A 17,234-nucleotide genomic window follows, 5' to 3' on the forward strand; every position below is an offset into this window, starting at 1 on the left:
CGAACTCACCTGAGAGTAGCTGCCTGCTTTCTCTTGACTGCTGCATTCATAACTCTGTCCCCTGCACTGTAAGGGGGAGAGAAATTGGTTGAGTGAGATTACAGGTTTCCAGTCAAACTGGCAGTGTTTGGATTGGGGCAGTTTTCCTTTCTTCCAGGAGAACCGCAGCAGGGTTTCTGAGTGCAAATGGTCTTGATAAATGTACAGGCATGGGCTTTAATTGTGCAGTGCCTTGAGTACTCTGGTCAGTTTGAAGCTAAGGAACTGTGAGATTCTGCTTTAAAATATGAATGCTTGGCAGTATTTCCCTGTCACAATTTTTCTTTCAGCCTTTTAAGCATAGGGTTAGCTACAGAAAACAAAAGTTAACTGTTTTAAGCATTTGAACAAAGTGTCTATATTACACTAGTAAAAAGTGAGGGCATCACATGTGAGACTTTAATTTTGGCTAGGAAATTACAAATTCTATTATGATATTTTTACTGTGCAGCTCAAAGAAGAATAGCTGATTTGTGTAAGAGCATTTGCCATTTTCTGGGGTCACATGCTCTGGTTTCTGGTCACCTTTCTTCTTTCTCCGCTGTTTCTACACACAAACTGTCATGTCTTGTTGAACAACACACATGCATATTTTTTCTTCTTAACTGTGTGAACACCAATATCAGAAAGGGCTATTTGGCAGTGAAAAGGTGGCGAGCAGCATCTGCCAGACAAATTCACTTCATTTTCCCTTTTGGCAAAATCACTGGGTTTACTTTCCTGTTACTTTTGCTAGTTTTTTTTTCTTTTTCTTTTTTTTTTTTTTTTTTTTTTTCTGTGTGTCAATGTGCAAACTTTTGAAATTGCCAGATTGGGCTTTCTGGAGAAGTAATATACATATTCTTGAAAGAGTACAAAGTGAGCATCTCCCGTGTTGCTAACATCTGTCCTGCTTGAGGCAATAAATATACAGTACATGCTGTCAAACAGGATGAACACTGTGCCTTTGACATTGCACAGGTGTCTGTAACAATGCTGTGACACCCTTTCCAGTCGTGCTTTGGGTGGAAGGGAGTAGGTCATCACCTTGATCATACGCGAGGACAGCAATTTTCGCTCATCGTGTTTCCTGTTGTTTACAAATGAGAGGAGTCTGGTGCCTGGAACTATGTGGCATCTAAACTTGTGCCTTTTGGCTTTCTATGAACATTTAACTTAACTTCAAAAGCTATTATGACAAGTGACCTTTTTCACTAGTTAAAATACATGAAATACGACCTCTTTTACAGGAAAACCAAAACCCACAGCATGGCCTACAGCCTCTGAGCAAATCTTTTTCAGTGTGATTGCATAAAATCATTACTAATGAAATAACAGATACGTATTTCTAGGGATGCACATTTGTTGGCAATGCAGTAGTAGAGATTTTAAAGGGAAAAGGATTTTTTTTTCCATAATGAGACAGATCTTGTTACTAAGAATTAATTTTGAAGCCTTGTCATAATGAAAGGGCAATACAAAAACATAGCCCAAACCAATAAACATCATTGTCTAGCTGAAATGTATACATGGGGGGATATATATATGTATACGTGTATATACTTGAGCAACATTTTTGAACTTGTAAATATGTAATCAGAGTAACTAAGCTGTCCAGTCACCTTGTGAGACAGAACCATACCAGTGGCTCAAACTGAAAAGAAAATTGCAGTGTGATGCTTTTTAAATTGAGTTTATTGCTGTTTCAGTGTAAGGGGATGAATCTCTCAGCTGTGACCATAAGCAAAATATTTTGAGAATTGCTTTGTAGTCGTGTTTCTAAATGCTTTTTTTCCTTAACAGTGTCAGGATTAGGCACTGGGTTTTTCAGTTACAGCTGACTGAAGAGCTTTAGCATTATTTCTTGTGCATAGATGCAGGCAGCAAAGTTTTAAAGAAGACTGAAAAAGCTAGGTTATTTTTCTGTCCTCTTTCCCAGCACCAACAGACATAAAGAGAGCTGGGAGATGCTTATGCTTGGGAATAAGTCATGTTACAAGATTCAGGATTTGAGAGAAAAGCAAGTTGCCAAGGGCCAGATTTGTAGGCAGCTGGTCCGTGTGTAGTTCTTTGAGTAGCTACTGTAACACTAAAAGGTGCACTTCTCTCTTTCATGAGATAGAGAGATGTATTCTTCACTGTGTTGTCATAGGAGAGTCCTAAACTTAAGCTTTCTGGAGGAGCACTGATGCTGTGCATTAGCGGGCTGCCCACTGGTGTGTGTCCTCATACCTAGCAGTCCTGATTTTTTTCTTCAGCATATAACTGAGTATAGAATTTATAGCTGCACAGAGGAGTTCTAATGTGTGTTGTCTTCCTTGTCCCCTGCTCTGAATCCTAAACAAAGGAACGTCAAAACCTAACTGAACATAAAAAATGTCTTTGTTCAAAAACAAGTACATAAGCATTGCAAATACTGCATGCAAATATCAGAAGTCCTTACTGGAAAGGAGATGTGTAACACTAGAAGATCGTAGAGTACGTAGGAGGGGAAGGTTCATTGGAAGATGCACTTCGAAGGCAGGAAGAAAGGCATCTGTAGATTCAGAAGAGTCCTTGTGACAGCAGGCAAACAATTCATGAGCTGTTTTCTATTATTCTCATTTCTAGATCACTTTGCCTCTTCATGTTCCCATTACATCTCCCTTCTTCCTTTCTGTCACCCCATCTTCACAGAAACAAGCACATAGTGTTCCTATCAAAGACATCCTACAGATTCCAAAATATCTTTGAAAATCCTCAGACAGCAGAGCCATCATCAAAGCGAGACAGAATTCCTGGGGTTGGTTCTGTCTAAGAAGTTCTAATTCACATTTTCAAACGCTTCCTTCATATAAGTAGTATCATTATTTTTTCATTGTCACTTCTGTTCTTTTCTTTTTGAACAATAGTTGATTAAATAATATATCGTTAGAATACTTTATTGGATTATTTTTCTTTTTTTTTCAGGCTTCTTGTGCTGTAGGGTGTCTTCTGTTTGAAATGGGTAGTGTGGAATGATATATGCAAGAAAGATGTTTGAGCAGTTAGACAGTTTCAGAGTTTCTGGATGACAGTATATTCCCATCACTTATACTTTTGGAGGCTGACATTTATTAAGTTCTTGAGTGAGACTTTTTGTATGCTTTTTCTAAATGTGTGCCAGGTTTACAGAAACAGACTGTCTGATGAGAACCAAGCTGGCTTGTATAGTATGATGAGATCTAGAATAGTCAGGTTTTAGTATTGAAACTGGTGCTATTTGATTTCTTTCCAAATCCATGTTTATTTGAGACACTATACAGGCAGAATACATTAAACACTAAACCTTTTCAGGAGAACTGCTTTGCTGCAGCAGCTGTGGCCAAAGGAGATTCCCTGCTGGAATGCACTGACCTTGCCAAGGTAGTGTAGCCAGGCAAACTCATTTAAGCCTGTACAATGATGTTTTATGGAAAATGGTATAACAAAGAGCATAAGTGCATGAAACAAATATGGAGGGGTGGGAGCAGTAAGCGCAATTAGCATCAACAGAGGAGCAGTGAAGAGTTATGCACTGAGAGCTATAGCAGAAGTTGAGTTGAACCAGTAGAGATTTTTTTTTGGTGTGGCTGAGAATGATTAACATGCAGGAAGGCAGTGCACTATGAGAAGTGCTATGACACATGATGTACTGCTTTGTTCTCAACCTGGTATCAGAAAAGGTCATTTTGAAAAGTTCTTGAAAATTCACCTATAGCATAATTTGATATGTATAATATATATACATATATACTATTTAGTGGAGTTGCTTTAAAATTCACATTACCATTTTAAACCACAATTGTACTCTCTTATGGCCTTGAGGGAGTCACAAAGAACTTGGAGCCATCCTTGACTTTAAGATTCAGGCATGTGACATCTGTCTAAAACAGAGTGCACTTGTTTTTTCTGCTTTTTGAAGAGAAGACCCTGACACTGAGGGAATGTGATTGAAGGTGAGCCACAGACCAACAGTATATACTTCAAAGATGTATGGAAATAGGAAGGCAGAAGAAGGATTTAACAAAAACAAACCAAAAAAACCTTAAGATTTAAAAAAAAAAGTATTTAGCAAATCTGTTCTGGATGGATAAACTGATGAAAGACATTTGTCAGCACTAAGCATGAGATGTACAGTATTACAACTTAAGTACCATAACAAGGAATTTGGTTGTAAATAAAAATGTGTTTTTACTCATTCTGAACCCTTTCCCCCATTTAAAATATGGCTTGTTTTCAAAATATTCCAATCCAACCTGAGATAGCTTTGAATTTGTTGAAGTAGCTTGAATGATTTTGTTAATGTGACTATTTTTAAGATACTCAAAACACATATAAAGGAGACACTACTGTCTTTTTATAGCAATATGGCTTGAGATAACTGAAAAGAATCAACATTCTGTTTTTCCCACTGTTTACTGAAGCAACATAGTAATATGCTTCAGCAATAACTTTTTTTTTAACTAAAGAAGGAAATAAAAATTGTGATCTAAACATGAGTTAGCTTATAAAACAGCAAAAAGAGCTTTGCAGCTCAAAAGCAAAACGCTGATATCTGAATATGTGTCTCTAAACAAAAATAAACATTTCACGTCTTCTGAATTATGTGGAAGTGGCACGTGTTTAATTCTTTCACAAAGTACTGTAAGAGGAAGGAGAGTTTGAGTATTACAGAGACTGCTGGTTAGGATTGCCACTGGAAACAATATCCATAATGTAGTGATCCACCAACAGGTCTAGAACAGGTGTAGAAATTGATCTTCTGCTATTGTATATGTACAACATATGTTAATACCTTCATATTACCTCACAGCTTGAGAAAATTAAATTATTCTTTGGCTTTTTGGAAATAACATTTTTAAAAAATGTAGTATGTAGTTACATGGAGTCTCTTTTTTTTATGATTTGCATCCAACTCTTTAATTAAAATCCTTTTGCAGATTGTTTTTCTGGGGAGGGTTTGTTAAAGAATTCTAACATTTTAACAGAATTTAGGACACTGAATTTGGAATATGTTGAGGAGAAAGCCTTTGTCTAGAAAAGTGTCTTGCTTTGTTCCGCAAATTTCCTTTCATGTTTAATTGACTTAAACTTGTCTTAAACTTGTCTTAAACTTGTAAACTATTTAAACTTGTAACTTAAAAAAAAAATATATAGACATTGTGAAGTACTGCAGTTGTGTGAATGACAGTAAAATCTGGTTTGCATACAGTTCTGTTACTCTGTCTGCTGTCTGTGTGAAGCCTGAAGATCAGTTTAGAAAGGAACAGGAAAAAACAGAAAGAAGGAGAGCGCAAGAAGGCTGGAAACTGGCCTTTGGAATAGGCTTCATCAACAGGGACCAATAGCACAGGAAGGCATTGAAGTTTGGCTGTTCTTGTTAAAATCTTTATCAGAATGTTAGAAATGGTTTTATCCTGAAGTTATTGATATAAACTCTAAACCTTACTGTTGTTTAACTTTGATATCTATTTACATGAAAAAAAAATCCAAAACACTTCTGTCAACAGTCGTTGAGGGTCCTTAAAAGCACAGACAAAAGTAGTAGAACTAACTACAGAGATCATAAAAACATTAAAAACAAAAAAAGTGCCCAACCTACCAAACAAATAAAAACCGGACAACAAACCCTTCCTCCTGTTACCTGTTGAGAAATGTATTGATTCTTCCTTTTAATACATCAAAACCCCAGGCATGTATTTTCATCTGCTCTAGGTGTCCCTGCTTGATCTGAGGGGTTGGACCAGATGACCTCCAGAAGTCCCTGCCAAGTCCCTGCCAACCTCAACCATTCTTTGATTATGTAGTGAGCAGAAGAAAGGCTGTGGAATAAAGTTCACCACTCCTTCAGCTGTGCCAATATAATGTTTATGAAGCTATAGCACTTACTGTATAAATGAAATGAATTAGAAAACAAAACAAAATCAAAGTTCTTGAAGGTTTACTGGAAATCTTGGTTTCTTCCAACAAAAGATTGCACTGACAAAAGGAACTGAACTATGGTATGCAGGTACTTGTGAGTTGTTAGCTTGAGGTGAGATGTACCAGAGAAAATACAAGTGTGATCTGTCTCTTTCTTAACTGTTACACTTTTATTTCATAGTCACTGGAATCATACTTTCCAAAATGGATGTCCTCTCCGAGATCTTAGAAGACAATTTATGACTAGTATTGTCATTTACATATGTATATGAATGTGAGACTCTTATATGTATGCTTGCATCTTTTGAGAAGGACCAGTGCTTATTGTACAAAGGTTAGGAAGATTGTTAGTAATACCATAGAACATGTTGTTCTTAGAAGGAGAAGAGAGAAATGACTTGCATGGAATTTATTAAGATTGATGAATTTGAATTTCTTGTTAATGAAACCAGTGAGATTAAGAGAATTAAGTGTTTCAGGAATTCCTACAGATTTAAAAACCGTGAAATTGCTAATTATTTTTTTGTACATGTTTGTCTGAAGTGTATTTGATTAGATCCCTTTTCTGTTATTAGTTGTGTCATTCATATACTCAACCTTAAAATAATATAGTCTACACTCCAAGTAATTCACAGTCTCAAAGAGCTTTATGTATGAATTTTGCATATAAAATTTTACAGATGTTAAGTTTATCTTATGGAACTCCAGCTGTCTTAAAAATCTCTTTTTGTGTGTGTACAAATATAAACTGAAGAATGCAGTACAAAGAATTTGATTTGTAAGTAATGTACATATAGCTAAAAGGTATCAGGTATGAAACACCAATAAGAAAGTTACCTGATCAAAATCAGCATGTATTATGAGACAGCAAGTAGGAGAAAGAGAAGAATAGAAATTACGGAAATATCAATATGGAACACATTTAAAGCAGATATTATGCACATTAGTAACAGATAAGATAAAATTGCCAAAATAGCTTCTGTTACAGATTCAAGAGTGGCATGGAATGTATGGAATTGACTGAGGCAGGAAATGAAAGACTAAGGAGCAAAACCCAATTTGAGCTGCAGGAATTAGCCTATCACTTTGTTTTCCCAACTAATAATTTATGTGTAGCTAGCTAAGGAAATCATAGCAATAAAGGATGTTACTTGAAACATAGAAAAAAAAAAAAAGAAAGTTATGAAGAAAAGATAAAAAGAAATATGATGATTAAGGCAACCACAACTGAAACTCAAGAGATTCTTGCCTAAGATGATAGTGATTATTATCAAAAGGATTTCAATATGTTCAATTAATATTTTAAATAAAGTTTTCAAGTTGCAGGGGAGAAAGCCAAGAACATCACTGATGGCTATGTTAAATTTGGAATGGACAGTTTATGTGGTTCTATAGTTGGAAAGTTTGAAAAAGGTTTAAGTTTTCACACAGAGCTCTCCTTGAATAAGATATCAGAAGCGGACATTTCCAGGGAAGCTACTAAAGCAAAACAGTTGGACTTCCACAGTTACCTCTGCCTTGAGCCAGAAGGGTTGGTGATGGTTGGGCTGGATGACCTCCTGAAGCCTGTTTCAAGGTAGAGAGATTTCAGTGAATAAGATGTAACTAGACTCTTCCTGAAAACGAAGTTGAATAAAGTCATGAGTAATTCAGTATTTAATCTGTTCTGTTTTGTTTAAACAAGAAAAGTGAACAAGAATGTGCGGGGTCCAGAAAGAGTCAAGGGTGGGACCACCCTTTTAGACGAAAAAAGCAACAGAAACATTAGATCCGCCAATCAAAAGATCTCATTCCTAAACAGAATTGCATTTAGCTTTTGTGAAAGGCTCCTAATTTGTTTCAGCTCTTTCTGAAAAACAGATGATTCTAGATGGTTTGTCACATTTTCCATTCTGGGTATTGTGTTAAACTGTCCAACTGAATTTTCATTAGCAATGCTACTTAACTGGGGATGTACAAAAGTGCTATAGTATTGCACATCAGTCTTTCAATGAAATTGATTCCCATTAAAATTACTCAGTCTCTACTAGAAAATGGAAAATAATGAGTTGTTCATAACCTGGCAGACTTGGACCCTGTGTCAAGCATTAACAGGTATTGCTGTAGTTAGTGTAACTTGCCATTATCTTGTTTATGTGAAACATGCACAATAAGGAGCTGTTTGATGAGAATGGAAGTACTGAAACAGGATAAAACCAGTGAACAGAATAAAGGACGAAAGGCAATGGGAGCTTTGTGCCTGGAGTGCAAATTTGTTTTTGTTCCATGTTTATATCGAAATAGCACATGGGCATATATTTGTGCTTGCTTTGGGCAGAGTTTGCAGAACAGGAAACAAACAGTTTGGGACTTGGATTATGAACTCTTGTCACTTTTTATGATTATTGACTTTTTTTTTTGAGAGTAATACAAGTCATTTAAGCTTGTTTGAGGCCAGGAAGCAGACGAGCTTTTCAAATAAACTCTCTTCTATTTTTTTTCCTCTGACTCTGTAATCTGTCTCCACATTCTACAGTGTAAAATTTGATCAGTGGGACATGAAGGTTATATCTTAAAATCAATTAATAGTGTATCTCTGTGAAAAGCTTCAACATTTCACGTGATGACTTTAATTTGCTGCAAATGACTTTCTAAAATCTACAGTGTTCTGCATGCAGAAATTAAGTAATCATGACAGGTAGCTTTCATGAATAATTTCCCTAAGAAGGTCTGAAACTCATATTTTTTTAACTTGTTGCTTTGTGCTTGAGTAAAGTACATAATTATAAATTCCTTGCAGCCATAATCCATTTTTGCTGTAAGTAAAAATAGCAGTTTCTTGCCACAACTGCAATATATTCCTTCAAACTGTTGACAAATTCAGTTGTTTTTTTTATTTTAATCTTGAACATATAGTCTTCCTCCTATTAGTATTCTAATCTGTTAGCTGATCTGACTCGTAATTCTGCAGTGCTCTCTTTAGATAGTAATTTCAATACAGTGGTAATGCTCTGCACAAAAAGCTGTGGAAGTGCTGTGGAATATTTGGAATCTGTGTAGCGTTGTCCTTCCAGTTCACAACTAGAAAATGAAAATATACTTTATTTTAATGTATTGTATGTTGAAATTGTGTGTTCCCTCTAACTCACTGTGACAAACTGTGTGCTTAGGTGCACATACGCCTCGGCTACTGGTGGCACAGGAGCATCCATGGATCCGTGGTCCGTCGCAAGCCCACACCGACTTTGCAAACAGGTCTGCGGGCAGCTGGCCTGGATGTTGCTGTCGGTGTGCTAGGCCAGGAGAGGGACACACGGTCCACAGCACTTTGAGATGTGCCATCCTGAGGTGCTTGGGTGTTCACAGTGCCTGTCCAAGGGAGCCGGATGTGAGGGGTGCTGCTGGTGGGGTTTGTCCTCCAGATGTAGGCAAAGCACTCGGCGCCTTTCCATCCACTGCCAACACTAAAACGAAAATGGTGAATGAGAGGGAAAAAGCTGGACGGCTTGCTAGGGAAGGCTTAATAGTGGGTGGATGCATTTCTGTGGTGCTGTGGTCTTGTGTATATATGGTTGGGTTTTATACCTGCTAGAATATGAAGGGTTTTTAAACCAAAACATACAAGCCAATTATTAGACCTAATTCTTGTTTACCCTTCATAAAGTGAGAGATGCAAAAAGAAGATTGTAAAATGTTATCCTGATATATTTAATAAGTGGAAAAGGCTTACAGAAAGCATCTTTTTCTTTAATATAATTTTATGATAATTATTGTCAGGCTAAGCCTGGAAACAGGGGCACTTTTTCTTTTTCAGTAGCAGCATTCTACCAGTGTAAGTTACTGCTCAATTTCACATGAAACTGCATCCTAACCTGCAGTGCTTGCTGGTGATAAAATATGTTGTGGTTATTGTAGAACATAGCAGGAATAATAACACAGTTGATTTCCTCGCTTGCTTCATGTAAAAAATATGCTTTATTTACAGGAAAAAAATCACGCACTGGAATGTCCTACCATTTGCTTCTAATATGTGGGTCTTGTCTATTTTATTGATTCGCTTCTTAAATTAGACTTCAGAAAGTTTTTGGAAATGCAAAATTATCCCTTTTTTTTATTGTAACACAGTCTTTGCAGAGAAGTAGGGTTCTGGACATCTTTTTTCCCCTCTATCAGCGCTCTCAAAGGCAAGACAGATCTTTTCAGTGCAATAACCTAGCCAGTAACAGGCAACTGTGAGTTAGCAATGCAGTTGCATTTTTAAAAGAATGCATTTTTGAATACAGGCTGGAATTCTCACATGCTGTGTTTAATATGGAATTCTATTGCTAAATTACTAAAAGCTTTACAACAAAAGAGAAATATTTTATTATTTTTAACCTGAAACAGACTAATGCATATGGAGGTAAAGCGTAAGCAAAAGGTCACACAGCAAATTGACATTAAATTCAGGAACAGAATCCAAGCACTGTCTACTGGGATGCAGGATTATCTTAGTTCTTCTCAGCGGGGACCAAGGATATTCATAACGTGTGTTGCAACAGTTGACGCAATCCGAACTATTCTTATGCTATCAGATACTCTGAAATAAAAAAGTAAGTATGTCTGAGACACTGCCAAAAACTCAAAGCGAGAAATCCACACATCCTTTTACTGTCTTTAATTTTGTGCGGTAACCATTATGCAGGTCTGGACTGCATTATTGCAGTTTACTCCTTTGTTTTTTATTTGGCAATACAGAGATGGTACACACAGCAGACTGGTGGGTGAGTGGATGAGTGGGTTTTGACAATTATGGTGTTTATGGCACAGTTAAAAACAGTGTAAGTGAAACTTCAGATTTGCATCTCAGTATGGCCGTATTATGTAAAATCAGGTTTTATGGAAAGAGTACCTTGGAAACGAGGGAAGAGGTGGGCAGAGGATGGAGCTGGGCTAGTCCTGAAATTGCTAGTTTGTGTTACTTTCTTTTCTCTTAACAGCTGGTGTCATGCTGCACATTTGTGCCTACAGCTGTTTGACAAACGTACCGGTGTTGTTTGAGCTTCATGTGGCACAGGAGTTCTGGTCTGACATCAGTGAACAACTGGGTATCGATTTTAGAGTGGACTTAACCTAGTACATAATCCTGCTTTTTGTGTCTTTGCATTCCAGGCAGACTTCCTTATTATTTGAATCATTTATTACCTAACACTCTTTTCAGAATAACAAAGCTATAGAAGATACTTCACATGGAGGAAGATTCTCTATGTAGTGGGAATCTTCATGCATTATTGTTCATCGTACATCTGTAGTTTGGCTGTTTAATGTCATCATAGGATATACAACTTGCTTGTTGAAAGCAAAAGGCTTGTTTATATTTTTAGTCTTTATTTGTATTTTCTTAATTATTATTTTTTTTCTTACGATCAGGGGATTACTTCATTCCTTGTGTTCCATCAGCCCAGTAGTGGTCTGGGTTATTAAATCACGTCTGTGATACTCCTGACCTTGGAAAAGTCATAGAAATTTCAAATGCCCTCTGCTCTTCTCCCATGTCACTTTAAAGAGCTGACCTAATGGGGCAAACGACAGGGAGCAGAAAGAAATATGCTTCATGGATAATTAAAATATATATTTTTTTTCCTTCTTGGTGTTACATTTAGTTTAGAATAATTCATTTGCATTTTGAGAAGCCAGGTTTTGTAATTCAAATAACCTAGGTAACCCAAATTCTGCATTTGGAATGTTGGTTTTAATAATTGACATTTATATTCATTCCCAGAACACGTTTTGGCCCTTTTACAGAAGTGACACAGAAATAAGGCTTCTTCAGTGCCACAGTTGTTAAGAACACAGTACAAAATCAAAATGTTTTTGTGGAGGTGATGCAATAGCTGTCTGTTGAGGAATACTGCTTTATGCTGTCCTGGAAGATAGTTTTTAATAGGTGCTTAGAGGGAGTAAGCCCTTGTTTCATGAAGTTTGAGTATTTGAAAAGAGGATATGTGGTTAAGGGAAGCTATGAATGCTGTGGCAGACTGTTAGGTTAAATTAACAGTTTTCTGAGAGGAAGAATATTTTTAATACCCTTTCATTATCAAGGAACCATAAAACAGAGGGAAGTCAGAGCAAAATTTGTGTGCGCAATGGAGATACCCAAATATAACTACTTCCCTGGAAAATCATATGAGTACTCCATTGAGTGGAATAATTGCATGCAGCACTGGCTCAAAAGAAAACAGTTGTCTCTTGTTTACCCCTTTACTGTGGCCTCTTCTTTTCAGCTGCAATTACATAATGTGTTAAAATCAACTGAAGTACATTACTGGAGGACACATGCGGAGACTTTTTTTTCCTTAATCAAATACTACAGTTTAACAGCAAAGACTGCATAAAATATTTTAGCATGGTACTGCTTCAGTTTAATGTTCTAGTTCTTGCTGGTATACATGCACCCGCCTTTGCACACCTTTTGTTTTTTTCTAGTAGTGGTAATGTAAAAGGTTAAGGAACATTTTCACCTAGAACTGTGAGTTTCTGATGAACTCCCATTTTCCCATAGCAATTTTAGTAACCACACGCTGTTTTACTGGAAGAGTGGCTTGAGGATATTGCCTGATCTCTCTACCTCCCATGGTAAACCTTCTGTTTGTTTTGTGAATTTAGTAGTCAGAGGTGCGTGATAAAACTTGCCATCTCTTACTTAATGACACTTCACAGCCAGTAAGACTGCCAAACTGCTGTACAACTTTGCTTTTTACTACATTAAACAACACGGAGGAACAGATCACAACAATTATTTTCTGTCCTAATCCCTCGTATCGACTGAAGCATTTAAGTCTATAAATAGATATGTACAATAAAGTAAAAGACTTAAATGGAGGAAAGAACATCTTCACAGCTCCAACTGGGTCTAAAGAGAGGAAAAAGTGCAGAAAGACCCTAGTCAAGAAAATGGAGGTTTTCAGCTGAGTGAAACATGAGTTTCATGGGGGGAGGAAAGGTTAAGCTGTATTTATCATAGTAGGTTTTACTGGAAATAATCTTTTTTCCTGGCAAAATTACACCAGGGGAACAAGCTGAAACTAAATGTTTCTGTTTTCTCTAGTGATAATAGTTAAAAAGTAGAGACACTTAAAATAATCTGTGTGCTGTTTTGCAGAGAACAGTAGTTTGTCAAAGGTTTATAACTTTTAATAACTGGCTGACCCACCTGCATCTTTGATGCTTTAAGGGTAAGGGGGCAGTAGTCTTCCTCAGATACCAAAATCACTTGCAGTATCAATGGTTTTCTTTTTGTTATGGAGTTTATGATTTCCCCCATGTCTTTTGGTTTTCAGGAGATGTATTTCAGAGCGTAGAAACACTTTTTGAAATACCGTCCTACCCCTACACCTCCTTCACGAAATTAGTCAGGCGTTGAGCACTAAGGTGTAACACTTGCTTTTGTGTCCCTTTACTTCTATTTAGGTTTGGAAACTTTTCCAAAAAACCATCATCATATCAGAGAATCCCAGAACATGGTGCTCTAATTTCAGATTCCTGCGTGGTGCCTGTATACCTTGCCATGAAAGCAGCGCACAGCTCAGTGGAACTTGGAGTTACAAAAGCAGATGTGCTTTTGGGGTAGAGAAATGCAACAGATGTGTGAAGTGCTTATAGTGCAGCAGGTTTCAGTATGTTTTAATGTGAATTTTTCAATTTGCTTTTTTCTCCTAGGGTTTCAGATGAGAATCTTAGGTTTCATTTCTTTTAACAAGAAGTGAGCTCTTTTTGAACTGAGACCGAAGTGCCTCTCCTTGTTGTCCAAAAGGACAGCCTTCACCATGGTTACCAGATAGAAATATGAGAACTTGCACACTTGTTTGCAGTGCTTCTTTTGAGTGCTGATACCCGCATTGCTGTTACTGGATTACTCATAAGGATTAATTCTTTGTTGGAAAACAGAGAATCTTTTCTTGAATGAAGAAAATGGTGGGTAAAAAGAAATACATAAAATTAAAATAATTCTGACTTACAAAAATTGAAGCTTTCAGATCTGAGATTCTGACTGCAGGTTACCACTGATTTACTTCAAGAAAGAGAAGAAATTATTAGAATATGTTTATAAAGTATGTTAATAAATGTTTGAAGATTTGAGCATTGTGATGCCTGGGAGTTCATTAAAATACGAAAACCTAGCTGGACAGCTACTTAAATGTTGTGCAGGTCCAGGTTTTATATAACTATCTGTTATTTTCATTTCCAATTTTAAATGATCATAAGTATTTTAAACTGTAAATCTATACAAGAAAATCTGTTCCACTGGCATAGGGTAGTCATTTTGAAAGAAATATCTGCATTGTAATCTGTCAAGATGGTATTGAAAAAATAGTCCCCAATGCTCTTAAACCTTCACTGAAAAATAAACAACAAATCACTCAGTATTTTTTAAAAAGGGAAAATAAAAAGGGTCTTAAAAATGCAAATGTTTGTGTCAAAGTATGGAAAAATGATGCATGGAGCTTTCATAATCTAACAAAAATCCATGCTCTATTTTCTTCTGCCCATTAGAGTTTCTTCTACTTGTATTTTATGTTTAATTAGGATTAATCTTGTGAAGCGTAAAACTGTATCTTGGGGTCCAAAGGACTTAGGTACTGTATGTTTGAGGTGTGCGTGGAAAGTACTGAACAATACATAACGAAAACTGCATGTACCATTCACTCATTTCAGTGCAGCTATTTGCAGTTAGGGACCAGTTTTATTCTGGAGAGCACTTGTTCATGCTTTCACCTTTGTGTAGCAGAGAACTCCCTTCTGTTTCATTAATGCCTGTTACAGCCGTTTTCTCCTTGTTTGAGCCATTGCTGTCACTACCCTACAGGCCATAAAGCATTAAAAAGCAAACTTTATCATCCCACACCATTAAAATTAGGGAAGAGAGAATATTGTATTTAAAATGTTCCTGTTTAAAATACGTTCAGCACAATTAAAAGTTGGTTGCTAATCAAAGTGTAAGGCTTCAGTGCACAGAAAATAAAATTAACTCCAGAAAAAAGCAACACATGCAGCAAAGCCACTTTCAGGCAGTCTTATCAACACACCTAAGCTGCTTATCTTGGTGTCCGCCTTTTGTGTACAGTTGTCTCTTACTTACTTCTTCCAATTAGTGTAATGATTTTCTAAATGCCTGTAAGCATTGGTTGCTGTATGTTAGAAAATTAGTCTGCTACAGTGTACCCAGCTGAAATACAGTTATAGGTTCGTAAGCTTTTTTCTATTGTAGCATGTTCTACAGTATTTCAACTTAATTAGTTTCAGAACTCTGTTTAAAAGAACACAGCTATATTCTGTGTCCATTGAAGCCTTTTCATTGCTTTGAAGTTTTCAGTATCTAAAGAATGGAAAGGAAAATGCTTCATAAAGTTCTGCAACAAAAATAGAATAATAAACATACTTTATAAACTCTACAGTGAAAGAAGAAAGGGTGTTTTTGCAAGTTATTTCAGTTTCATGAGTATTTTTTAGGGTTAAATCTTTGACTTCTACATGACTCTTGTTAACAGTGAATAATAAAATAATCTTTTCAAATACAGTGGACAATTCAGTGTTCCAATACAACAATGATTGTGATTTGGGTTTTTAATGTTCTTTTTGTGGATCTTACTCTAGGTTAATTTACTATCAGTTATGCATTTGTTGGAATATGATTGCATGCTGTATTTTTATAGGAAACACAGCAGCAGCTCAAACACTTTTGATTTTAGTTTTTTTTTTTTCTTATATATATAAGCAATATCTCGATGTTCCTAGAAAAATCTCATAGCTTCCAACTCAAATTTTATATTATGTGTAAGGAGGAAAGATCATTGAAGCTTATGCTTTGAAAAGAGGTATCCTGAAGAGTGAGGCTTTTCTTAATAACATCCATAAAGCGGGGGGTATTGAGTATATTTGTTTTTTATTTTTCTTTTTATTGTGCAATTTACCTTTGCACCAAGCTACTTGTTACCAAATGGCTGTCATCTCCATCAAGGGTTGTAGTGTAGGATTACTAAAGTCTGGATGCTGTTTGCAACTCATCATTCATCTCCGTTCTTTATCTCTAAAGCATCCCACAAGTCTTCAGGCCAGAGGGTTAGACCTTGACAGATGTTTTAGGATGCATCATGCAGTCCAGTCAACTCCCTCATCAGAGTGAGGTCACTTTTCTGGAGCTTCCTGTGGCTTGGGTGGTGTGCTGGAGGGTTCTTCTGGGTGGTTGTTGTCTGTGCTTTTAAACAGTGCTCTTTGCTGCAGCTTTCCTGCTCCTGGGATGAGTTTTCTTTCCTCTTCATTCTATCTTGAGAAGAAGGAGTAGTAAGAAGGAAGTGTAGCAGTAATATATGTTTTACTTAAGGCTAAGTACTGGAACCATGACATTAGTAGTACTTGAGACTTGTGCTTTATTACAGATTGCCATGTTGGTCTTGGAGAAAAAGGACATACTGATTTTTTTCTGGGTATGTGATATGCGAAAGTTATTAAAAGACTCCTTCAGGTGGAGTAGTGGGAGAACATGGTGCTTTACTGTACATTCCTACAGCTTGTCACAAACTAACATTTCATTTATGCAGTAGCTTTATCTGGAGATAAGTAATTTATTTTCCTGAAGTTGAGTAGTGAAATAGTGTATGTGAGGGACTATGGGAAGGCAGGAACCTTGCAAATTACAATGGAGTTGCATGCTGTAGGCAGCTCGTCACAGTTTCTTGATGGTCTGCTTCAAATCAGAATTTTGGGCAGAACAAATTACTTCTACAAAAGAGAACCCCTGACTGACAAGTTGCCGAAACGGTGTCAGTTTAATGGTCATCTTGGGATGTCAACATCTATCTTTAGGGAGCCAGTCCGAGACTACCTGTTACATATCCACTAACGGTTGTTGACTATTAATGATTTTGGGCAATGTTAACCAGTTACAGAAGTCTTGAATCACTGAGAAAATGAGGCAAATGGAATAAAACACAACAGAGTGGAGCTCACTCCTGGAACTCTGCAGATCCATTCTCTAATTTAACTCATAGTAAATTCCTACTTTGATTTCCACAAGATAGAGCATACACGTAGCAGGAGTTTTAACCTTGTGGTTGTTTTTTTATAAGGTCTAATATTAAACAATGTATTTTCTTCTAGTACTGTCTTTATGATTTCTGTCACTTGCTAAAAATGCCTTGTATTTTCTTGGAATTTTAGGAGTTACGCAAAGAATTATTACATTTTCAATGTCACATTTGATTTAGAAGTCTGCTGTATTGTTTTTCTCAGTCTTCCTTTTTTGAAAGACTTTGACATTAAAATAAAAACTCCTATCT

The 17,234-nt window shown here is 36.5% G+C and overlaps 1 protein-coding gene across 4 annotated transcripts in view; it reads left to right on the top strand.

Annotated features, from left to right (window-relative positions):
• COMMD10 (COMM domain containing 10) overlaps nt 1-17,234 on the top strand; it is a 120,299-nt gene that overhangs the window by 27,335 nt on the left and 75,730 nt on the right. Inside the window, exon 6 of one of the 4 annotated variants that reach the window (XR_010827900.1) lies at nt 5,734-13,872. The exons of the other annotated variants lie outside the window; for them this stretch is intronic. The gene's annotated coding sequence lies outside the window, so the exon portion shown is untranslated. The remainder of the gene's footprint in view (nt 1-5,733; nt 13,873-17,234) is intronic. 4 annotated transcript variants of the gene reach the window in all.

Source organism: Anser cygnoides, chromosome Z (assembly GCF_040182565.1).
Source record: "Anser cygnoides isolate HZ-2024a breed goose chromosome Z, Taihu_goose_T2T_genome, whole genome shotgun sequence".
Taxonomy (NCBI): Eukaryota; Metazoa; Chordata; class Aves; order Anseriformes; family Anatidae; genus Anser; species Anser cygnoides.